Source organism: Notamacropus eugenii, chromosome X (assembly GCF_028372415.1).
Source record: "Notamacropus eugenii isolate mMacEug1 chromosome X, mMacEug1.pri_v2, whole genome shotgun sequence".
NCBI classification, from domain to species: Eukaryota; Metazoa; Chordata; class Mammalia; order Diprotodontia; family Macropodidae; genus Notamacropus; species Notamacropus eugenii.
This window is the reverse complement of record NC_092879.1, coordinates 88,055,224-88,082,137: the sequence shown is the minus strand read 5'-3', so window position 1 is coordinate 88,082,137 and position 26,914 is coordinate 88,055,224. Positions and strand designations below refer to the sequence as shown.

The window sequence follows — 26,914 nt, the reverse complement described above, 5'->3', positions numbered from 1 at the left end:
TCAGGAGGCTTAAATCCAAGTTAGAGCTCATTTGTGACCTTGTGACTCATGTGGGTCCAGCTTCTATTAATCTAGTGGTTCTTTAACTTTTTCTTTGTGCATCATGGACCTTGTTGGCAGTCTAGTGAAGCCTATGGACTACTTCTTTGATAACTTTTTTAATTGCATGGGATTACAAAAGAAACCAAAGGTAAGTAGAAAAAAAACCATGATTTCTCCCCCCTCCCCCCAACTAATTCCATGGAGTCCCTGAAATCTGTCCACAGACTGTGGGCTACAAGTTAAGTCCCCTGTCTTATTTTCTAAGTTGAGGAAAGATTGTGCCTCCAAGATTCATTCCAGGTGTTGATGCTATAAAATCCAATCAAATATTTGAAAATTGGGAAGGGGGAGGGAATAAGGACTGATTAAACACCTAGTGGCACAAAAGCAAGGAAAGGGGGAAGAAGCAAGCCTTTGTTAAGTACCTACTACAGGCCAGGAACTTTACTGAGTGCTTTTACAAATGTTATCTCATTTGATTCACACAACAATCCTGCAGGGTAGGAGGAGTCAAACAAAGGTTAAGTGACTTTCCCAGGATCACACAACTAGTAAGTGTTGGAGGCTGGATTTGAACTCAGGTCTTCCTGACTCCAGACCCAGGACTCTATGCACTGTACCACCTTCTGGGTCTAGGATTAGGATAATAATTCAGAGAGGAAGGTATAAAGGATAGAGACCTGGTCTTGGAGTCAGGAAAACCAGGCTTTTGTCTTGCTTCTGAGACATAATAGTCATATGATCATGGCAAGTATTTCTTTAACCTCTTGGTGCCCTGAGTCATTCTCTTAAACTAAACATTGTGAGTAACTTCCTAGTTTGCATTTGGTGGATGATGTTTCCACAATGAATTTCCCACACAGATATAATCATAGATCCCAACTACCCCTTCCCTGTTCCACATACAATGTATCAGATGTATCTATATGTAGGCATAAACAAATGCATGTATGTATTCAGATTACCCACCCCATATGGGTGTTGGGAAGGAGGTCCTTTTTCAACCTTAAAGTGCTATCCACTACATGTGGATATTAGAATACAATATGTATATTAGAATACATTAAGATTTTACAGCAGATGTTGTGGCAGAGGTTTTTTGTTCAGTGCCACTGCGTATCACCATGAATAGTGATGGGTCAAGTGACAAAGTCTGTGCCCTCAAGAAGTTTATATTCTAATGGAGGAGACAACCTGAACATGTCAATATACCCACAAAGTCTACATGATGGATCTCAAGTTGCTTTGGGAGCTCAGAAAAGCCCTTCAGAGAAAGGGCTTTAGTTGAGTCTGGAAAAAAAGAGATAGAAATGACATGGATGTCAACTCAAGACACAGGAACGTGCCTCTGCAAAAGCATGAAGATGCACGCTGGGATGCTATGTGTATAGAACTATGAAAAGATCAGTGTGTGCAATAAAGAGATTAATGTATAAGAAGACTAGTAGTATCAGGCAGTTGAGAAGTTGAGAAGTTAAGTAGAGCATATTATACTTGATTCTTAAGGCATTCAGAAGCCATTGAAGTTTGCCGAATCACAGGAAGTAAAATGGTCAGACCCAGACTTCAGGAAAGGCCCTTGGATAACTTTGCAGAGGATGGGCTGTAATGACTTAAGGCAGAGAGACCAAATAGGTGGTGACTGCAAATAGTTCAGGCAGGAGGCAATGAAGACCGCTTAACTAGGGTGCTGTCTGTGTGAGTGGGGAGGAGAGGATATATGCAAGAAAAGAGATGGGGAATTACTCAACAAATGGTCTTTTCCTTGAAGACTTCCATTGGGGGAAACCCACTAACTCCCAAAGTAGGCCATTCCACTTTGGGACTGCTGTAATTATTACAAGACATTTTCTGACATGAAGAATAAGCATGTCTTCTGCCCACTCATCTTGGTTTTATCCTTTATGCCTATCCCACAGTTAGCCCCCAATCAGCATTTGTTTATTTCGTTCTAGGAATAGTTCAAAAGAAATATTTTCTTTTATTGGATCTTTTTTGGGTAGAGGGAGAAGACAAACCTGTGATTTCATGAGTGTAGGGAACTCCCAGTGTAGAAACTCTCTCCACTGAAGCAAATTTTTGCAGGTTACCTGGGGCCTGATAAGTGACTTGCCCATAGTCACACAGTTTATATGTATCAGAAGCAGGACTGTTGCCAAGACTGCCCTTCTGTACCTTTACATCTAGGTCTTCATTCTTTCAAAATGTGATTTAGAAATGCTATGACACTTACAACAGATGGCTACCCTGTGCTCATGAATGCAGCTTGTTTTGAACATTTGTCTCCTTGGTTTGATCTCGTTGGATGCATTCAACTCTCGAATACTTTGAGGCAGCTGTCATCTCATCAACGTGGGTCTTCCCTTCAATGACTTATTCCATCTAATGACTAGAACTCATCCATGCTTGTCTGTTCTGTGTGGCTCTCTTGCATGGCCTCTCATAACCCCAGTGAGTACATACAATATGCTTGGTGGCCTTCCTCACTCTGTTTTGACACTGTGAGGATACCAGTTGACCACATGGATTTTTTGTCAGTTATCCCTCTTTCTCTTGCCACATGACCAACCCATCTTCTTTCCTGATCTTTGATCACATCCCTGATACTACTTCTTCTGTGTAATTCCTCATTTATAACCTGTTGCAATCTGTTGATGCTCACCATGTACCTCTGTGTTTCTCTTTGGATGGTTCTCAGATTTTAGTTTGTTAGATACAATAGTGTTCCATACTCGGTAGTGATGCAATGTGCCTGGAAGTATTACTGAAAAGATAGATCTTTGTTTCAGGGAGAATCTATTTCTTAAAAACAATCCAGCTAGGTTTTCCTATTCAAATCTGGGCCCCGCTCATTACCTATTTGTTACGCCTGTCCAAGATTTTACACACGCACACACACACACATATACACACGCACGCTCTATAGTTTTTTCACCAAACCACATATTATAGTGTAAACAATTTTTCATCTACTTGGTTTTTCCTTTTTAGCTAGACCAAATTCTTTTGAGTGCTTCTGAATTTTATTTAGGAAACTCTAAGGCTTGATGTGATCTACTCAGTGTCATCTTCAAACAGGAAAATGTGGACCTCTCCCCCACTGTAGGAAATCTAATTTAGACTCTAAGCTACATCTCTATGATAGTGACTACCTTTGGCAAGCATATATTTCCCTCTTTTATGTTTTGATTTATGTTAATGATGAAAAGGTTGTCAAACAAGGTACCCTTCTCATATCTTTGAAGGAATGTTGTATGGTTTTAATGTATGCATGGGAGGTACCATGTTGGCGAATAGCCTTTGAGGTGATGGCTTCCTCTGCCAAATCATGGACTTCTTTATAGTTCACAAACAGCATGCACAGTGAGGTGATTTTTTTCTAGAGCTTTCAATCAACTGTGTTCTAGTAAAGATGTGGTTCCCCAAACTCCCCTGTTCTTGTATAATAGCGTAATTAAGGATTCCTTTGATGCACTTGGAGATTATTTGGATTCATAAAAATTTTGTATAGATGGAATATGCATTTGAGTCAGTAGTTATTGGTGCTCCAAAGACCACCTTTTTATCTTAAGATCAGAAGTTTTATCTACAACTTAGAAGTCTCCTTCCTTCAGCTAACTTAAGAGTTATCCCCTTGAACACCCTCAAGACTATGTCACCTCCAGCGTAGAGTTCATCCGTATAAAATCTGTCTGTTCTCATCTTTGTTTTCTTTGGTGATATTTCCACTTCCTCTAGAAGTAGATCCTGATCTGTGATGTTAGATTTGACATGTGGCTGTTTTTCTGTCCTTGAGGATGAAGAGAGTTTATTATAAAAATAGTTTCAGATATTTTCCCACATTTTGTCTGTTTGTTCCCCACTTTCTAGTTTCATCCTTAATTGCCTTTGGATGATTTTGTTTAGCTGTTTTTTCTCTAAATTTTCTTTTATTTTTTTCCCCTTCTGGTACTTCTCACTGTTTCATGATACAATCATTGCATTCTCTAAAATTTGTATGCAGCATTGAATCTATTTTCTGTTGTCTACCATTATAATTTCAGAGTTCACTGATAAAGGATTTGTGATTTTCTCAGTTTCAGGAATTCCCTGTGTGGTAACTTCCTCTACCAACACAGAGTCCATCCATTGTATGATAACTGATTTATGTGTGACTTGCTCAGGGCTCTTAGAACAGGAGTTTGACTTCATATCTTCCTCATTCCTAGAGTAGCACTGAAACTATTATGCCAAGCCCCATATAGCTACATACTCCAGTATAATGATTTCATCAGTGTAGTTAATTATTCCCTCCAAGGTTGCAGATTGCAGCCAATCCATGCCTGCCCATCATGTGTGACTCTAAACTATGTCCTTCCATGGAGACCCATCCATGGATATGACAGTTCATAACTACGTAAATGTATGAAAACCATTGACTTCACAACATACAAATGAAACTAAAGAACCCTAGCATTAACTATGGTTAATGGACACTCTGACTCTGTCCAGAATGAGTATATGTATCTTCATCTTTTCCATACAAGATAGCCAAACACAGAGTCAAACTACAAGGCTGTGTGACACCATTTAAAAATGGATCCATTTAATTCTAACATCTTGTTCGTTCTCTTTCTCACTGACCCATGAGACTTGAATGTTTAAACAGAAACCTTGGCCATTGCATTGCTGTAGGTGTTCAACAACACTCATTGTGTGAAAGAGCCACATGCACCTTCCAAATAGAAGTAGGGCTCAGCTAGTGCCTTACTGCACTCAATCTGCAAATGCTCCAATAGAGTGTAAAGGAATGCTCAGGTTTCAGTCTTAATTAGAATTTAAGTAAATACACATTAGTCAAGTAGCCATTAGTGATTCCTTAGATAAACATTACTATCTGCTCATTGACCCCACAAGGGATCTCCTCTGACTCTCCTTGCTTTGGCAACTTCTCCAGCGGTTTTGTTTCTGCAGCAGGAGGAACTAGCAAATGTGCCAAATCAAGATATCCAGAGGTTGATCCAATTCATAGAAGTGAAAATGAACTAAGTGGGTGTACTTTTTTTCTTAACAAACACAGCCCTCATCCTGGACTTGGCAGCTGGAAAGCCTGGATTCAAGTTATGCCTTAGGCACTTAGCGGTTGCGTGACCCTAGACTTTTCATTAAACCTCTCTGAACATCTGTTTCCTCAACTGTAAAAGGGAGTAATAATAACATATCCCTCCTAGGATTGTTGTGAGGGTCAAATGAAGCAATGATTACAAAGGGATGTGCGAATCTTAGAATAGTATATACAATTGCACTGTCCTCTTTCTCCTCGTCCTTTTATTATTCTTACTGTCATCCATGTTTGATGCCGTTCACATAGAAATAGTTTAGGGGGAAAGTATTAACCTAATCTTGGGCTTTTATGCTTAATATTTGGTGACCTGCTGTTGTGTGTGTAGGGTTTTTTTTTTCCTTTGGTAAATGGAGAAAAGGATCAGGATGTAAGTTACTCTCCTCGAGATCTATTGAAAATGTCTTCTGAGAAACTTCAGTACCAGAGAGAAAGCTAAGAATGATGTTTTATATCCCTAATTGATTAGTTTATCCCTTTTTCAAATGGTTTTAATTTCTTTTGCTGGGTCTCTATATTTTGGAAGTTAATTATTGTATATAGTTTGGAGATTTTGAATCTTTGATTTGGCACCATCTATTAAAAACATCAATGTTAAAATATATATGTCACTGTTATATATGAATAATATGGACAACATTTTGGTCTGTACTAATGTTTCAATTCCATTAAAGTTTATTTGGAGTTTGTCATCTGTTCATTTATGTCTCTAAGTCCTCAGTGAGCTAAATGTCTGCAACTTGCAATGATATATTGCATATTTTCTAAAATGCCTTGCAAAATCTCAATTTGTTATTAAGTCTAGGTTCCATAGGGACAACCATTCTTTACTTTCTGGTGGCCATGACCTAGTTTGTGTTGTAGTATAAACCCTTTGATTTCTTTAAATAAATCTTCATGACATTCATTTGTTAGCTTCTTTGTTGATATATCATTGGTTAAGTTCTTCTGGATATTGCTTATGGAGGGTCTTTTGGTTTTGCTCTTGGATCTTAGATCTTGGATTTGAATTCCATAGGTTTTATCAAGAAGTAACTTAATATTTGTAACACTTGACAAGTCCAGTGCTGTATAGCTGTTGTCACCCTTAACTGTATCTCTGTGAAGTAATGTCTGTTCCAAAAATAGATCTGTAAGTTTTAAAAACTGTTTATCAAGTGCACTTAGAAATCTCTTAATCCTCATACACATTTTTGATATGGAAATGTTCATTTTTTTCCTGTAGCTGCCTTAGTGAGATGGGCCCTGTTTTTCTTGAATATTTTACAGGTTTTTGTTTAGATAATTTCTAAATTTGCTGTTGTCCATTTTATTGTTCCAAAAGTATACCCAGATCAGTATTACATGAATTTTAGCTGCTATACATGCTTTCTGCCCATTAAACTTTGACTTTAGGGTAGCAGTAAGTTTCCTGAGATATATAGCTATAGCGTCCTCCTTGATGACTTTATGACTCAATGTGTTTTGTCTGAAGAAGATTAAGGTATTTATAAATGGGATCCTCATGAATTGATTGTATTTGACCTTCATATTCATGGCTAAACTCTTCTTCAATTTCTATTTTTATCTTGGGATAAAAGTTACATGCAGGGAGTCAAAGTGGCATTTTGATATTACTGGGGAACGTTTCTGCGAGGCAGAGTAGCTTCATTTGTCATAGATATACATCCAACAATTGATAAACTCTTGTTGTAAATCATTTTTTGATTTGGGAAGCCATACTTATTTTTTTTTTCAGGAGAAAAGATAATGAATTTAGGCCTTAGAAGAATCATAATGTGCATAAACTTTCCCTTTGAAAGATATCACACTTTATTTCATTTATCCCTGACATATAGATGCTATGACACTCTGGGGTAGCTGGCTCAATAATTACTTACATAATAATGAGCTTTCTTCAACAAGCTTGGGACTTTCTGATGTATCTTTTTTACTCCTCAGGCAATATGTTAGATTTTTTAAAATGCATTTAATTATCTTATAAATATTTTTGAGCCAGTGGTTTGGTTTTGCATAGAAGATAATGCTTCCATAACCACCTTTATTTACATTCATGGCATGTAAGCTTTCTGCTTCAAGTTTTACATAAATTACATTTTCCTCTTGTTGAATTTCTTGTGACCATATAGAAAACCAGGAAATTTCCACATCTTATTCTTTGGGAGTTCTTTCTCTTTTGTAGTCCTGAATTTTTAAAAACTATTTTCTCTCAAATATTCAAGGAGAATGTAATATCAGGGTTTTTTTTTAAATTACTCTGTTTTGGTATAATAGTTCCACTTTTTGGATGGATGCTGTCAAACTCAAAAAAGGGCTTTTTGAAATTCCAGTCTAAGTATACCAATTTCCTTTTCAAAATCATTTTAGACATTGATGTTATGTTTGTCATCCATTGCATTATTAGGCATAATTTCTGGAGTTTGTTTTGAGTGAATGGAAATTTGCGTCAATTTCAGGTTCTTTAACTTGTCTCTCTTCAAATGTAAGTAACTGATTGATTTAATCTCTTATTTTATCTTTATTTCTAGACTTTGGGATGAAGTTGGTTCTTATGATCGCCCAGGACTGTTCATTAAGACATTGTTGTGTGACCTATAGCTAATGGTACTGTTGATAAACAGGGGCAAGAAGCCCTTGCCCATAACTGGCAAAATATGTTTCCAGTTTTATTACGCTATAGTACTGGTGCATAATCTACGTATACATGTTGTCATTTCATTGCTTGTATGTTTCTGGTTTGTTCCGTTTAGTAGAAAGACCCTTTGGTGCTAAAGCATTCCTAGCAGGTGAGTGAGTGGTGTTTCTGACTTGTTCTGACACATCTTGCCTTCTTGTGGGACTAGGACATGAAGTACCATATGCATTATTGTCTGTGTCAAGGTGATCATCATAATGGTTTTGGGTAAAGCCATTCTATAACTCTATGCAATCTTATCTGTTTCTTTGACTCTTAGAGCAGTTGTATCATCCCATCAGTGGTGTTTCCAGGGCCCAAACTGCCAGCACTTCCGGATTCCTGATAGGCCTTCCCATTTACTAGAATGTTTTCGGGGTGCACAAAGATCACTCTGTATATCTCCTGGCTGGCATTGTCTTACATTGTTGCCCTCCCCAGCTCTCAGACGTAGACAATGGACTGGACATTAAGGGGCTTATTGCAGTTATGAATGTTAATAATAACTATTATTTTTGTGAGTTATTTAATCCAGCTTAAATGTAATATCTTTTTATAGATTCTGGCCATAGCTGGACTACATCGCAGCATTGTGGACAAATGATGAGACAAACAAGAGAAATTCTTGTTTCAGAGACATAGCTTTGGCAGGGCCTGAACTTATAAGCTTCAAAATAGGCAACTAGAACAGTAACATTCTTCTAGGGAGCACATCCTATGAGCTGATATGGCTGTGATTGAATCCTCTAGGGGATTTGTATGAAATATATTAGTGTGGCTAAGTGTTGAAAAGAAGGTATTACATTTTCACTTTCAGTCCTTCGATTGATGGCTGTGTTCACCCCGATTTGTCAGGCTAAGCCAATGTGGGCGGTTTCTCTGCTCACAGTTATTTGCATAGACTTTTGTTGAGTTTATTTGCATAAAGGTTCATAAGTTTGGAGCAGCTTTGAACTCCCTGTGAAATCATAGGACTTTCTGAAGGAAGGGAAAGCTTTTACTATTCTCCAGGAGTAATAATAAGATGGCAGGGGAATCAAATTATTGTATGAATCCTTTTAGTACAAGGGATGATAAACCTAAAAGTGAATGGAAAGAGAAACAACTTTGTTTTATGGTTACCATGTTTCCGGATAGAGCTACAGTATAATCTTGTCTCATTATGAACTGCTATAATGTAACCGTGGGGTAGAGTGCCTGAATGTGGTATGCTCATCATCAATCCTCCTCATTTATTTCTGAGCCTCCTCTTTAACCCATGCATCATTTGGGTTTTCTGCTTCCAGGAACTAAAGGGCATATTTGACACATGGCCCAAGCTGAACTCTCATTGATTTTAATCTGGGCTCCTTTTGTTTCTAAATGTAGCCAGGGTAGATTATACAAATGCTGTCCAAATCACTGTAAGGCTTCACTTTCTTTTTTAATCAAGAACATTTTCTTTTAATTATTCATATTATACTATTCATGTCTAATTCATATTCAATCATGAAAAAGAAGCGAAAAATGAGAGACTATATTGTTAGGTGCTGGAAATGTCTCTCTCACATCCTTGTCACCAATATTAAATAGACAATAGCTTCATTCTGTGATCTTTAAGGGCACCAAACTTAGACTGGCTGAGGATAGGCATGTGGGGTCTAAACGTTAGACTGAATGTTTCTGTTTCTCTAATAGGCAAGTGGAAAAAAGGATATGGAAAAGCAGTTTTCAAGCTAAGAAATGATAACTATAACCCAGCTTATCAAAAACAGTTCTGAGCCATTAATAAGAGAAATGCAAATTCGAACAACTCTGAGCCTTTATCGCATTTCTATTAAATTGGCAGCAATGGTAAAAGATGAAAAGAGTTGGCGTTGGAGGAGATGGATGAAGACAGGCACCCTAGTCCGCTCTCGGCACTCTCCGTGGTGGTTTGAAATGCTGCATTTGTTCTGCAAATCAATTTGGAATTATTTGAGAAAAGTGACAATGCTGTTGATACCTGTTGACCTATAATGATATTCCTGGGCATATAACCCAAAAAGGTCAAAGTCAGAAAGACCTGGTTCCTTGGTACCAAAATATTCATAGCAATACTTTTTGTGGTAGCTAACCACTTGCAACAAAAAAGATATCCATCATTTAGGGAATGGTTAAACAAATGGCATTATGCGAATGTAACATGATACAATTATTCTCTTAGAGAAGACGAATGTGAGGAATTTAGAGAAATTCCAGAAGACTCGAATGAACGGATGCAAAATGAAATAAGTCGAACTGAAAGAATAATATACCCAATAACTATGACGATGCAAGTAAAATAGCCCTTAAAAACTGAATTAAGATTACATTGCAAAAATTAAACTTTGGCTTCTGAAGAAAGAGTGAAACACACCTCTCTTCTCAGTGACAGGTCAAGGATTGTGGTTAATGAATTTTGTAGAAGAGAATAAGCATAATCCCTGTGACCACTGGTTGTGCTTTCTTTTATTTTTTAAAGTTAGAGTTTTCTGAGTGAGAGAGACTACATTTTGTGAAATGATTGTGATGTAAAGATCACTACTAAGACTTTTAAGCAATTCTCTTGTGCATTTCGAATGATTCTTTTTCAAGGAGAAGGAGTTCTCCTCTGACACTTTCTTTTTGGAGGGGTAGAGGTTAGTGAGATATAAGGGAAATGATTTCAAGGGTCTTATCTGTCTTTCAGAGGGAAAGTTAATCAAAAGATAACCAATGAGATCATTAGAAATTTTAATATAATGCAGAAATGTTGCCATTTGAAGGATCAAGTGTTTGTCTCTTCTTGTTTAGGGCTTATATCTAATACACTGAAGTTTTATCAAAATTAAGCAGTAGCCTTTGCACACTATGTTAAAGGATGCTACTATATGTGTTATAACTAGTCATGGATGTGTTTTGAAGTCCACTTGGGGATTGTTAGGGAAATATGTTATAGGTGTGAAATTATGATATTGACTATACTTAGTGTTTTATAGATTCACATTAGGCAAATATTCTCATCAGTTCAAGGAGTACAGCAGAATTGAGGTTAGATGCAGAAAAGAATTTGCATAGTCTAATGTACCTGGAGGCAGGATTGAGTTCTTTGTTTTAATTAAAACAACAATTAATGCACAATAGATTTTTTATGCTACATGATTTGACTGCTTGGCTTAATTAGGTAGGAAATTCTGTTTCACTCGACACAGACTTTGCTTAAACAATGGAATAGTTGATGTTTTGTGAAAAGATCTCTTTCCTACTCTTGACTGTTCCTAGACTAATGTATCTTGAGGCAACTTCCCCATTCTATTTTTTGTCTGATGCCTCAAAGTAATAGACAGCACAACCTTATGCATGAGTAGAGTAGATGGACATCCATGTGGTACGAATTGAGAGGTGGCAGGATATCTTTCACCCCATTACTTTAAATCCTACTATTTGTTTCTTTGTGTTTTCCTTGGCATTCTTCTTTTAAGCCTTCTTTTCATATGCTCCTGGGAAAGGTGATGCTGTAAACCCCTCAAATGGGAATGAGAATACTTACAGGATAAGAGGTTGTCCTTATGGCAACTGAAAAAAAATACAGCAGTCTGGGAGCCTTGTGGCCTGGCAGAAAGAAGGAATGCTGAAAGGGGGCAGAAGGGCACAGAGCAGGGAGGTACAGGGGTCATTGAAGAGAAACTTCCCTGACTTCTTAATTTAGCCAGGGGCTAGCCCTGGGAATAGATGAATTTAACAAGATGTTTTGCATATTGTTAATATTCAAAAAGTTCGCTTTGTTCACCTGGGAGTCTGGCAGTCTGGGTTCTTTATCCAGCTTTGTAACTGACTTCTAAATGACCATGGCCAAGAAAACTAATTCCTTTGACATATGGATGGTAATGTTTATGAATGCCCTCAGAGATTTTTGAGAAATAAAGGAATGTTTTGAAGATGTGTTTTGAGCTCCTAAGGTGAAAAGGCCATTAAAATATGAAATGATCTTTTCAGAAATATAAAAAAAATTAGTTGTATGGAATTCATCATAAACAATCTACAAATTGCATGCCTTGTGGCTATAAGGTCACAAGGCATACACAATACTTTCACTTTTTTCTTACACAATAGTTGCTAGATTTTTATAATAATGAAATATAAGCAAAAATAATTCAGAGATAAATAAATGGTGTTTTCTATGTGAATAGATTTTTTTAAAAAAAATAGTGCAATATGGCCTGGAAAGATGAAAGGAGAAGTATATGACTAAAAGGAATAAGACTGTGTAAAATATTGGTGGATTGAACATTGATGGGTGAACTGAAACACTGAAGTTAGAAAGAGGTGGTTTTAGGCCAAAAATGAAATAGTACTACATTAAAATAAGTGGTAGAGGTTCAGAATAGTGGATTCCAAAAGGGTTTATGTGAATGTACTAATGATCAATCTGTAATTGGGGCATTGATGGCAATGAACCTAATTCAGGGAGGGTGGTATGTTTGGAATATTTGGACTTGACCTCCAGCTTTCTTGAGAGACAGCTGTATGGGAGAAGGAGCCAGAAGAGGAATCTGAGCTGAAGGAGGAGGAGGAGAAAGAATTTTTAAGATGATTTGGAGGACTTTGGAATCATGAATAAGGCCAGAAATGTAATTGAATTTGAGGAGGTGAAATTGGAGGAGGATATGAGAAGTTAAAGGAGGAGAAGGAACGGACTTGAACTGATAGAAGAGAAGGACTCAAGTAAGAGGAGCTGAGAAGGAGAGGGAGGAGAACCAGAAGGTGAATGACCTGAAGATGAGAAGAAGACAGAACTGAAGCTAAAGGAAGAAGACTTTAAGAAGAGAAGAAAAAGAAGGAATCAAGGAGAAGGTAGTTGGTGAGACAAAAGAAGAAAAGTCAGGAATATAAGATAATAGATAAATATGAGAACACGAAAGTGTGTCTTTAGGTAGTAAGGAGAGTTACCGCTATAGAATACAAGAACTTTGTAAGGAATTCATTCCAGCAGTTTCTAAGGGAAGCTACTAGCAAGAATGATATGGACTAAGGGTCTCACTTCTAGCAAGTACAAAGGACTGAGAACTTCGCGCTGACCTGCATTGGGCATTTGATGTTTGTTTCAGTGCCATAGACAAGTGACGGCCATCTGTGTTCCCAGTGCAGGCTGGTCTCCCTCCTAGATGAGAACATACAGAGGAGAGAGGAATACCTCTCTACTCTGTAAGTTAACAGGGACAATCAAATGTTTCCTATGAAATGGAAGAAAGACTTCAATATGACAACAGACAAAATGGAGAATCTAAGGCGACCAAGGGGGATCCTGATCTATATAAAGAAGATTGAAGGTGGAATAACTTCACACAGAAAAGAAAAAAAAGGGGAGGGGTGGAGATCATTGAATAATTGGAGCTCAGAGAAAATTTCCTGAAGACTCTTTCCAGAAGAAAGGTGGACCCTCTGAATAGGAAGCAGTAGCCTTTGCCAAACCATTTTACCCAACAATGATTGTGTGGACCCAAAAGTGATATTATGTGAGAAATCATCCAGTATAGGTCAAAGGGGAAAAAAAGATACAAATGGTGGTTAATGAGCTCCTGTAGGGCATCAGGGCAGTTTTTTAGCAACCTTCTCATGGTACCAAAAGGTCTACTGTCTTTCTGAGATATAGATCGAAGGCATGACAGAGAACCTCCCAAGGCTTGTCAAATTGGACTGCTATCTATTTCTGGTAATTTTTAACGGACACGAATGACACTGCCAGGATGAATCTAGAAAGTACTGCTAAAGATCAGAGAGACTTGAACAAGAGATTGAAAATCTTAGGGGGAATAGGATAGGTGGTGGTTTAATTACTGCTGTCTATTCTGAAAAAGGACTGCAGAAAACAAATGCAGATTTAGAAAATGAACAGTTTCTCCCGATAGTATCTGCATCCTGGATTTGGATTTCTAGATCTTATCTAATAATTTCCTTCTTCAAAAGATGAAAAAAAACCAAAAGCAAGGGGATAGCCAACCACTCAAACAATAAGCATTTATGACTGAATGAATAAACATAAGGCATTTAGTAAGTGTTTACTATGAGTGAAGTGCTATACTAAAGTCCTAAGGATACAAATAGAAAAATGAGTCAGTCACTGCTCTTAAATAGTTAACAATTTAATTGGGGAAAAAACACTTATATGAAAGTTCAACTTTAGAGCTGGTGGAAAATCCTAAGGGTTCTACAGTTGATCCAGGGATCCATAGTGTGCATTGGTAGCACAGATGGCAATGCCATGGGGTAGCAGCAAATGGATGGTAAGGTCTGCAGAACCTTAGGATTCTAGTAAAGCCTGGTGGTCCTCCATCTTACCATAAGGATTTTTGTTGGTGACCTAGAATTTGAGTTACAGCTATTCAAAGCCATGCGAGTAGCCATGCCTGCTCTGTAGGGCAGAGAACCTAGATTGCAGCCACTGGGGAAACGGGACTGAGCCTGAGGGTCCTAGTCAAATGAGGATTCCATGTGCCAGGCAATATACTGCTGAGGTAGGTAGAAAAAAATTAAATAATAGTCCCCATACTCAAAGAATTCTAATAAGAGAGACCACAAATACATGTGTAAGCATATATATATATGCATATGTGTACATATATAATAAATACAAAGAGGACAAATATAAAGAAACACAAAGAACTAGTTGTTTGGATCCGGTAAGGCTTCGTGTAGAAGGTAGTTCTTGAGCTGTGTCTTAAAGAAAGAGAGGGATTCTGGGAGACAGAGCACAAAAGGAATGCATCCCAAGCATGAAGGACAGCTGTGGTAGAAGAAATATTATATATAAAGTACAGAGAAGAGGCCAATTTAACTGGTTCTCAGAGTGCAGGAAGGGTAGTTATGTTGGATAAGGCTTGAAAGATAGGTTGGGAACAGGTTGTAAAAGGTTTTAAAAGGTATAGAGAAGAGTTTATATTTTATCCTTAAGGCAAGAGGTAACCACTGAAGTTCATTGAGTAGGAGTGGCATGGTCAGATCCACACTTAAGGAAGATCACTTTGGGAGTAGTATATAGGATGGATTGAAGTAGGGAGAGACTTGAATCAAGAGATCATTTAGAAATTCATTTTGATAAACTAGTCAAGAGGTGAGAATGACCTGAACTAAGGTGGTAGCAGTGTGAATGGAGAGAATGGGTTAGGCATGAGAGATGCAATTTTGGCAATGGTTTGAATATATGGTTATGAGCTTATGTACCTTGGAGATGGGAAAAATGGAAGTACCTTCAACAGAAAGAAGGAATGTTGGAATGGACTGAGCAAAGGAAAATGAATTCAGTTTTGTACATGTTGAGCTTGATATGTCTCTGAGACATCCAATTTGAAATGTCTAGTTGGTAATATGGAATAGAAGCTCAAGGGAGAGAAAAGGCTGGCTATTTGGTTCTATGATTTATACAGAAGGTGATCATTAAGCCTATAGAAGCCAATGAGGTCACCAAGGGAGACTTGCTGACTTCATCAAAAGTCTTCCTATTGATGCAGAAATTATGCCTGAGTCAGCTGTCTGTGTAGAGTTAGGCCATCAACTCATCAGAGTTAAGTTCAGAATTAGTGAAAAAAATCAAGAAAAGAAAAAAAGAATTATAATGAGAAAAATACATGCCATACAATTGAAATGACTTTATCCTGAATTATTTAAACAAGTAATTGAAAGTCAGAATTAGAAAATGGAAAACAGAAATGACAGCAACACCATCTATAACGATTCCATACAGGATTTGAACCAATGTAAATGAATTGTCTCAATAAGGAGACCAAAAAAAAAAAAAAGCCTGGAAAGCTCCCAGTCAGCAAACATCTGACTTACTTGCCAAATGGAGAGAGATGGCTGCCAAAGGCAATGCTGAATTAGGAAATAAGTTCCCTTATAAAGTCTTGCAGAAAACATTGATGGACAATCACGAGCAGAATCTTTTCATAAAACAGAGAGAAGAAATATCAGACAAAACAGCTTAAAGAAAACTTGACCTAAGCAAAGACATTCATGAAAGTGAAAGGACAACTCCAAGCAGAAGCAAAAAACACTACACAAAACAAAATCAAACAAACATCACAGATATTTTAACAAACTATTTTGTCTGTCAAGGACAACAGAACCACCATTTGCTGTTGTTGAGTTATTTTTCAGTAGCATCTGATTTTTTGTGACCCTCCCCCCCCCCCACCTTGGTGTTTTCTTGGCAAAGATACTGGAGTGGATTGCCATTTTCTTCTCTAGATCATTTTACTGATGAGGAAACTGAGGCAAACAGGATTAATTGACTTGTCCAGGGCCACATAGCTAGTAAGTATCTGAGGCTAGAGGTAAACTCACAAAGATGAGTTTCATTGCCTGGAACTCTATCGTTTGCATCATCTAGCTGCCCTAAATCACCAAAATAAGTTGGCTGAGAAAGTATCAATAACTACTGACCTCTCCCATCTCTATAAAATCTTTATGAGCATCTTCATAACAAAAATGAAGGATTTCTTTGGTGAGGATATTAGTACAGAATGAGTTAAATCTTCTCAAGTGATATTTAACAGTGATCCACATCTTCACCATTTCACAATGAGGTCATATTATAGAGACTGTAAGATTCCATTGTGCTCATCATTTATTGATTATGGAAAAAAAACCTTTTGATATAATACAAGAAAATATCACTTTTCAGTTCTTTTGCAATCAGGTTTCTCCCATCCATACTTCACTATTCAAAAGTCCTTGGACAATACAACTGAAATAACCCTGTTCAATGAACCTCTGATTTAAGATAGATATAAAATGGAGAGATGCATGCTTGAAGAGGTATTCTCTTTGGAATTCAAAAGAAAAGGTGAGTCAGCACAGAGACGAGGTTGAACAGGAATTCCCAATGGGTTGTAAGACCTTCCAGATACTCCTGTCTACATGTCTACGTAGGATATCATGCTGATTACATCAAGTTCCACCATTGTGTACAGCCTCTTGAAAGAATCGGTAATCACTCAGATAATTATATTTAACCCTAACCCTAACTAACCATGCTCATCCACACAGGAAAGACTCAAGTGAATTAAGAATAAATACTCCCCAAGTTTCTTTTATTTAAAATGTTTATTTATTTAATTTTTAATTTATGGAATAAAACAAGTATTTCCATAATATAGTATACTAAGAAAGATGATTACACATGAAACTGAAAATCTCTTATGTACAACTTGCTATGCCTTTCAAATATATAATGAAGTTATCAGGTAAATTTATTCCCCCCTACCCTGGAGATGGCTACCATTAGACACAAATATGCATATATATGTAATATCATTCTATAACTACTTCTATTTATAATTTCTTTCTCTGGATGCAGATAGCATGACTTATTCACTCAAAGATGTTATTGTTAATAATATTTTTGTAATTACATATCAAAATAATTTTTAGCATTCATTTTTACAAGATTTTGAATTCTAAACATTTCTTCCTCCCTCCCCTTTTCCTAAAATAGTAGTCATTTTGATATAGGTTATGCATGTGCTATCATGTAAAATATATTTCCATATTAGTCACAGTTGTGAAAGAATAAACAAATCAAAAGAAAAAACCATGAAAAAGAATAAAGTGAAACAAGTATGTTTCAATCTACATTCAGAGTCTATCTGTTCTTTATGTGGATGTGGATGTGGATAACATTTTCCTTTGTGAGTCCTTTGTAGTTATCTTGGATCATTGTGTTTCTGAGAAGAGCTGAGTCATTCATAGCTGATCATTACACAATGCTGCTGACACTGTGTAAAATGTTTTCCTGGTTCTGCTCATTTCACTTTGCATCAGTTTGTATACTTTGCATAAGGTTTTTCTGAAATCTGCCTGTTCATCATTTCTTATTACACAATAGTATTCCATTACATTCATATACTGCAGCTTGTTCAGCCATTCCCCAACTGAGGAATGTCCAATTGGTGAGCATCCCCTCAGTTTTCAATGTTTTGCCTGATGAAACGGGATGATATAAATATTTTCACAATGTATGTCCTTTCCCCCCTTTTTAATGATCTTTTTGGGATACAGACCTAGTAGTGGTATTGCTGGATCAGAGGATATACACAGTTTGGTTGCCCTTTGGGCATAGTTTCAAATTGCTCTCCAGAGCGATTGGATCAGTTCACAACTCCACCAACAGTATATCAGTGTCCCAATTTTCCTATATCCTCTCCAACATTTATCATTTTCATTATTTGTCATATTAGCCAATCAGATAGATGTGTGGTCCATTATCTATTCAAACTCAACTTCAAAGAGCACAACTCCATTGGGCTGGCCACGTTGTTCAAATGCAAAATATACGCTTGACAAAAAGACTATTTTATGAAGAACTCACACAGGACAAGTGTTCATATGACGGTCAGAAGAAGCAAAGCAAGTACACTCTCAAGGTCTCCCTCTAGAACTTTGATATTGATTGTGTGATATGTGAGACACTGGCACAGGACCACTCAGCATGGCATACCTGTATCAGAGAAGGTGCTACACTCTATGAGCAAAGCAGAATTGAAACAGCCTGAAGGAAACATAGAGTGCGCAAATTTAGAATATCCACCCCAAACGTTCACATGGACAATTTGTGCCTGACCTGTGATAGAGTATTTGGAAATTATATTGGACGGCCACAGTGGGATACATTAAAATTTGACTTTACCATAGTGATGTCATTTTGCTCTTCTTTGAGAATGAAGGAAAACAACCAACCAAGGTGTAAGGTGGTATCTCAGAGTTGTTTAAATGTGCATTTCTCTAATCAGAACTGATTTACAGCACTTCTTCGTATGCCAATAAATACCTTTGATTTCTTCATTTGAAAAATGCCTGTTCCCTTTGACCGTTTATCAGTTGGGGAATGGCTTATCTTCTCATAAATTTGACTCAGTTTTCTATATATTTTAGAAATGAGGCCTTTATCAGAGACACTTGCTATAAGGATTGTTTCCCAGCTTTCTGCTTTCCTTGTAATCTTGGTTGCATTGTTTTTGTTTGTACAAAAGCCTTTTAATTTAATAGGACCAAAATCATCTATTCTACACTTCATAATATTCTCTGTCTTTTGTTTGGTCATGAATTCTTTCTTCCCCTCCCCATAGATCTGACAGGCAGACTGTTCTTGCTCTTCTGATTTGATTGCTTCATTGTCTATGGTACCTTTTCTTTTTTTAGCATGATGTAGTTTCCTTCCTTATCTCTTTTAATTAGGTCTCTTTTTGCTTTTACTTTGTCTAAGATCAGGATTGCTACCCTTACTTTTTTTTAAACTTCATTTGAAGCATTATATACTCTGCCCCAGACCCATATCTTTCCTTTCTGTGTGTCTCTCTGCTTTAGGTGTGTTTCTTGTAGCCATCATATTCTAGGATTCTGATTTTTGACCCACTGTGCTATTCACTTCCATTTTATGGAAGAATTCATCCCATTCACATTCACAATTATGATCATTGCCTGTGTTTCTCTCTCCATCCTCTTCTTCCTCCTGTTTGTACTTTCTCTTCTTTTACCCTTTCCCACCTCACCAGCTTTTTTATTTTGTCTGCTACTCCCAGTCCACCCTCCCTTCTGTCAGTCCTCACCCTCATCCCCCTTTACTTAATCTCCTTCCTTCCTACTTACTCTGTTGGGTAAAGTATATTCAATTTACTGTGTATATTATTCCCTCTTTGAGCCAATACTGATGAGAGTAAGGTTCAAATGGTGCCCATCCCTCAACCTCCCATCTTCCCCTCCACTGTCATAAGTCTTTCTTACCTCTTCATGTGAGATAATTTATTATTTTACTTCTCCCTTCCTTCTGCACCCATTGTGCTCTTCTTTCTCATCCCTTAATTTTTTAATGCCATTCCCTCAAATTTACGTTATACCTGTATTCTGTCCATGCATATTCCTTCTAGCTGTACTATTAGTGATACAATTTATGAGTTACAAGTATCATCTACCTATGTAGGGATGCAAACAGTTTAGCTCTGTTAAATCCCTTATGTTTTTCCCTCCCTTTTACCTGTTTATGCTTCTCCTAGGTCTTGATATTGGAAGTTAAATTTTTGATTTAGTTCTGTTCTTCTTCTTATGAAGGCTTTAAATCCTATTTCATTGAATGACCATTTTTTTCCTTGATATATTATGCTTAATTTTCCTGGTTAAGTGATTGTTGGTTGTAGACCTAGCTCCTTTGCCTTCTGGAATAGCATGTTTCACATCCTCTGATCCTTTAACATTGCAGCTGCCAAGTCCTGTGTGATTCTGATTGTGACTCCTTGATATTTTAATTATTTCTTTCTGCCCACTTGTATTTTTTCCTTGACTTGGTAGTTCTGAAGTTTGACTATAATGTTTCCTAGAGTTTTTGTTTTGGGATCTCTTTCCTGAGATGATTGGTGGATTCTTTCAGTGCCTATTTTGCCCTCTGGTTCTGGGACATCAAAACAGTTTTCCTTGATAATTTCTTGAAAAATGCTTTCTAGGTCCTCCTTTTGATTATGGCTTTCAGGCAGTCTGGTAATGCTGATATTTTCTCTTCTGTAGCTATTTTCCAGGTCAGTTGTTTTTCCCATCAGGCATTTTATATTTTCTTCAGTTTTTTATTCTTTTGAATTTGTTTGGTTGATTCATGATGTCTCATGAAGTCATTAGCCTCCACTTGCCCAATTCTAACTTTAAAGTTGTTGTTTTTCCTCCATTACCTTTTTTATTTGACAAATGGTACTCTTTAAGGAGTTGTTTTCTTCATTGTATTTTTGTATCACTTTTTCCATTTGGCCAGTTGTACTTTTTAAGCAGTTTTTCAGTCTGTTGGCTTTCCCCCCCCATAATTCTCTTGCATCACTCTCATTTCTTCTCTCAGTTTTTCTCCTACATCTCTTATGTGATTTTTAAGCTCATCTTCAAATTCTTGATGTTTTTCTGGGCTTGAGACCACTTCTCATTTTTCTTTGGGGTTTTGCCCATAGGTGTTTTGTTGTCCTCTTCTGAGTTTGTGTCTTGGTTTTCCTTATCATAGTAACTATTTTCTTTGGTCTGATTCTTTTTTGATGCTGTTTTTTGCTCATCTTTTTGACTTTTTTCCTTTCTTTTTAATTTGAAATCTGCTCACAGGATGGAAGGGTCACTGTCTTGTTTCTTGTGTTAGAGGCTGCAAGCCCTGGCTATTTACCTGGTGTTATGCTCAGGACCATGGGGATCCTCATGTCTGATGCTGTGCTGAGGGGGGTGGCTGGTGCTGCTGGAGGCCACAGGGGTCTGACAGCTAACCTGGTGCTGAGCTGGGATTCCTGCTGGTGGTGTCTGGCACGTGCCCAGGCCACTGGAGTGTTTCTGCATGGCTTCACTGGAGGCTACACTGAAGCACTTACTGGTTGTCATAGCTGGAGTCTTCTGGTTCCCCTGGGTATGCTAAGGCATGTGGGGAGTCCTGCTGTTGGCATTTACCTGCTCTGCCCCACTGGGGTTCAGGATCTCTGGCTTATTTGCTGAGGTGGGATTTGCTGCTGATTTGCTGGGATGCTTCCTGTCCTGGACTGTGCTCTGCTTTCACTGAGTGAAACAGACTTTTCTTGCTGATTGTCCAAGTGTCTTGGGCTAAAAGATTGTTTCACCCTGTTTTTTTGCTGGTTCTACTGTTCCAGGATTTGTTTTGGATTCTATTTTATGGTTCTTTGGAAATAAGTATAGGAGAGTTACAGTGACTCCTTCATCTTGGTTCCTAGAAATCTATCTCTCCTTTCAATCATTTTAGCCAATTTAATAGGTGTAAAATGATATCTCAAGATAGTTTTGATTTGCATTTCTCTAATAAATAGTGATTTTGAGCACTTTTTTCATATGACTACAAATTGTTTTGATATCATTATTGAAAAACTGCCTGTTCATGTCCTTTGACTGTTTATCAATTGGGGAATGAATTATATTCTTACAGATTTTACAAAGTTCTTTATATATTTGGGATATGAGACCTTTATCTGAAGAACTGGCTATAAAATTTCCCCCTACTTTTCTGATTTCCTTCGAATCTTGGCTACCTTTGTTTTATTTATACAATAGTTTTTTTTAATTTAATGTAATCAAAATTATCCATTTTATACCTCAATCTGCTCTCTAACTCTTGTTCATTCATAAATCATTCACCTATTCATAAGTCTGATAAGTAATATGTTCCATATTCTTCAGATTTTTTTTGTTATATCTCTTTTTATATCTAGGTCATGTATCCATTTTGACCTTATTTTGGTAAATGACATAAGATACTGGTCTATGCCCAAATTTCAACACATATTTGGATGTGCACAATAAAGAACTTATCCAATATTATGTGCATAGGGAACAAATGATACAGTGAGTTCGGCCCACACTTGAAAAGGAAGAAAGAGGCTTGGATTTCTTTAAAAATATTGCAGAACTCTTTTACTACCCCTAAGTTTCCTATGAAATCAAAGACCGATCTTTTCAATATTGGTATTTTACCATATGGCACTGAGACATGGAATACTATTGTCTCCAAAGAACTAAAAATTAGAATCACACAGAGGGCAATGAAGGGGTACATGGTCGTCATGAGCAAACTAGGCAATATATAAATAATAAGGAACTTCAAAATCAGCAGAAGTAAAGAACATTATCAAGGAGAATTATGTGGTGTTCATAGAAGGTGGGAATGACAGGACTGAAAGATGGCTGGTAGGCAACAAGTGTGACCTACTGGTACCCTGATAAAGTGAGGAAGGTCTCCAAGATCTTTCATAAACCCACTATGATGAATGGGCGTGTACAAGAAGGCATGAATGGGATGTGTTCTGCATTGCTGGAGGGCAATCCTGAATATTTGAGATCATAGATCTATTTGAGTATCCTTTGACAACTTGTCTGTTGCAAAATTGTTCATCTTATGGATTTGTGTAAATTTCCTCTAGTTTTTAGATATCAGGCTTTCATCATAGATATTGGAAAAAATTTCATAACCCATAATTTTTTTTTATCAAATTTTAACTACATTTATTTTTGTTGCAAAAAAAGTTTTAAATTTTACATAATCAAAATGGTCAGTTTTATCTTTTATAATTTCTCCTATTCCACGTCTTGTTATAATTTTTCCCCTATCCGTAGTTGTAAAATATGTAATCTTGCAAGCTCCTCTAATTTTCTTGTGTATTTTCTTTCTCTCATATTCTCTTTTTTCTGTCTCTCTGTCTCTGTCTCTCTCTGTATGTATTTCTTATTTATTTTTCTTATGTATCTATATTGAGATTGTCCATTTGGAATTTATCATAATATATAGCATAAGAACTGATCTACAACTAATTCTGCCAAAATACTTTCTGGCTTTCCCCCCAGTTCTTGTCAGATAAGGAAGGAAGCCCTTCCCCAGTAGATTGTGTTCTTGGGTTTGCTGAATATAAGACAGTTGCATGCATTTATTTCTAAGTCTTACTTAATCCATTTTCCTAATATACTTTACTACTTTTTTCATTATTTTCCTGGACACTCTTGACTTTTTATGCCTCTATATTAGTCTTGTCATAACTTCATCTAATCCTTTAAAATATCCTCTCGTTAATCTGATTATTGTAGTATTAAGAGAATATGGAATGTTTCATGAATTTCCATGCCATTCCTCTTCAGGGTGCTGCTAATCTTCTCTGTTTTGTTCCATTTTTAGTACATATGCTGTTTGAGTAAGCAGAGATAATAACTCTGCAATAATAAATTCACGAAGAGGTGCCTGTAGGCTTTATTAGTGAATGACGTTCAAACACTTTAGCACAACATTTTAAGACATCTGGAAGATGAGTGACAGCTATAATGTGAATTATGTACCCAGTACAAAATTCAGAGTGTTTAGCCTGGAGAGGGCAAATCTCAGAAGGATTGTAAGTTATTGAAGGGCTATCATGGGGCGAAGCAACCTGGAAGACTAACATAGGAACCACAGGTAGAAGTTACATTAAGGTGCATCTAAAACTGGAAAGAGCTACATTTTAGGGCAGAGGGTCTTTAAGTAAAGGCTAAATGACTACTTGTTCGAGATGTATATACACATCTGATTCAGGTATGTGTTGTAACATTTGATCTCTGAACCCCTTTTTAATTTTGTGTTTTTCTGAATAAAGTAAAAATAAATTTTCAACTAGGTCTTTTAGAGAAAATATTTATTTTATGTAAAATTTCTGAAATAACTCCCAAAAGGGAGTCTACAAAGTACACTCAAAGTCATAGAAGTAGTTCACGCATATTATAGCTATTTCTAGTCATCCTTTTACAAGGTGATACTTTGAAGACAATCCATTTTACTATCTCTGTTTCAATACATTCATTCCACAGTAGCTGTAAAGCAAGACCAGAGCATGTTCACATTCCACCAGAAGCCCAGTGTACTCTCCTTACACATATGTTTATGGTCTAGTTAGCCTGAAAATCAGGCAACCAAGAACCATATAACCATAAAAGAAGAGTGAAAAGAATGCCCTCAAATGCATGCTAGATTCCCATGCATTTTTGTCTTAATTTTACTTCATATTACTCCTTATGCATGGAATATTCTTGCTTTCCGTCTTTGCCTACAAGAACTTTGCACAGTCCTTGCAAGATGGAGAAAGTCAAGACTAACAGGAAAGGAAGATTCCACAAAAGTCAAAGTTCTGTTAATGTTATAAAATCCAGTTTGAAAGTCATCATTGGGGAAATACCTTATCCTCAAATAATTCCCTTTTGCTTTCGTGTAATAATGATCTTTCTTCTCTACAGCTGAAGGAGAGGATAATGGCATTAAGAAGGTCTCAAAAGCAAGTCCTCTAGTTTTTTGGGTCTTTTTTTTTGATAGACAAATGAGGAAAGAACAAGAAGCAGAAAACTAAGGTGTAATGGACAAAAGGAAACTAACAATGTCATAACTAGGAATTAAAAAATAATCTGTAGCGAAACAAACAGACAAACAAAACCCACTGCACCAGTAGTTGGGGTGGGGGGAAGGGCCAGAGGTATCAGTGTACAAGACAATCCAAACTTGGGTACAGTTTGGCCCAGAGAGAGAGTGACCTGTTACCCCAAAAGTTGTGCTGTCCCCATGACTGGAGTTAGGAAGGGGAAGGCAGTCCTTAGGAGAAGGATAGAATAGGCGGGCTATGCCATGGGGTAACACAGGCCAGTGCTGCAATGGTGTTCTGGAGCCAGCTTTAACCAGCTTATGAGAGTCAAGTGCTAAATTTTCAATGTGAACATTAACACGTCAGAAATAAGCAAATGTTCTAAATTAGGGTTTGATTTATTGCTTAGTTCCTTATCTATACTTAAGAAAGTTATGGAAATGTTGTTAATACTGTACTATATTAAACTTTAAAATGTGTCATATATACATTTACCCTCCAGAGAGCCAGTTGGTAAACATTTACTAGCATACTTCTGGGAAAAGTACCAAGACAGTGGCAGCTATACAGAGGAAGTATATAACCCTGAATTGTCAGCGCCCTGGAACAAAACCCCATTCATCACCAGTAATAATATTGATAATGGTAATGAGAATAGTAATAAATAGCTAACATTTATATAGCATTTACTCTGTGCCAGTCACTATATTCAGGGCTTTGATCGTCATAACCACCCTGAGAGGTAGGTGCTATTACCATCCCCATTCATAGTTGAGGCAGTGGAGGCAAACTGAGTGACTTGGAGAAAAGCTCTCTTCTTTGCATAAAGACTTAGATATGCAGAGAGATGCCCTGCCCATGGATTAATGGACCTTTAGAGCTCCTGTTTCCCTCTTTTCATTCCTTCCTTCATCAATTTTAAGTACTTATGATATAGAGAGCACTATACTAGTAGATGGGGATAAAGCAAATTTTAGATATGTCTTTGCTCTACATTCTCATAGGAGTGGAGGAGATCAAACACAAACACATATAGTTAGATGTTAAATGATAATATAATAAAGAATTATTAAATGAAATACATGTAAGTTCCAAGGGAAATGGAAATCGCATCTACTATTATGTAAAGGATAGTAACATGAGATAAGGCTGGAACAACAGGCTGATACTAGAATAGGCAGAGTCTTGAATGCCAGACAAGGAAGCCTTTGTGTAATGAATCTTTTTTGTGGTGGCAATATGAAACATAGATTAAGTGGAGGAAGGTAAAACCTGAAAGATTTGTTATGAGGTCATTGCAATAATACAAGTACATGGTAATGAAAGCAATTTGCCAAGGTGGATAGAGAACTAGTCGCAGAACCAGGAAGACTTAGATTCAAATCCTGACTGACCCATCCTGGCTGTGTGACCCTGAGCCAGTCATTATCCTCTCAGGGTTATAGGCAACTGTCTAGGACTATATGTTGCAAAGATGATGCAAATATGCATTGGTAGAGGGAGTTTCCATATCCAAGGAAGCTCCCTATCCCAGTGAAATTAAAGTTCAATCCTTATCCCTATCCTTTATGGTAATGAAGGCTTATAGAAGGTCAGTCAGGGTGGGAGTATAGAGGAAGAGAAAGATATTAGAGATGTTACTGAGAGGGGGAATCAATAATAATTGATTAGACTTGAGAGGTCAGAAAGAGGGAAAAGTCAAAGTTAGAATCCTAAGGCTTGAACGTGAAAGACAGGGTGAATGCGGTTGCCATAGAAGGAAATAGTAAAACCAAAAGGAGGAACAATTTTTGAGGGAAAATTACTAAGCTCTGTTTGGACCATATTGAGTTTGAGCTCCCAGTGGGACATCTAATCTACACAGAGATTCCTGGAGGCAATTGGAGAAGTCAGTCTGGAACTCAGAAGAGAAGTCTGGAGGGGAGATATAGATTTTTAAGTCAGTTGCATAAAGTTGGTAGTTGAAACAATGGCAGTGAATGAAATTGATCAGTCAGCAAGTTTTATTCAGCTCCTACTAAGTGCCTTGCCCTGTGTTAGGTATTAGAGATACAAGTACAAAGAATGAAATAATCCTTAGTTGCAAGGATCACATATTCTAGTGGGAGAAACAATAATTATATGTAAAGTGTATACAGCACAAAAATAAAATTAATACATGTAAGCATATACAAAATAGTCCCATAAAGAGTAGTTTGAGAGGGAGGTTTACTAGCATTTGGAGAGATGAGGGAA

General features: G+C 37.1%; 1 non-coding gene across 1 annotated transcript; it reads right to left on the bottom strand.

Annotated features, from left to right (window-relative positions):
* Nucleotides 1–23,393: 23,393 nt before the first annotated feature.
* On the bottom strand, nucleotides 23,394–23,499 carry LOC140516494 (U6 spliceosomal RNA). Its single transcript, XR_011971383.1, has one exon. It is a non-coding gene; the product is annotated as a U6 spliceosomal RNA (small nuclear RNA).
* Between the last annotated feature and the right edge of the window lie 3,415 nt (nucleotides 23,500–26,914).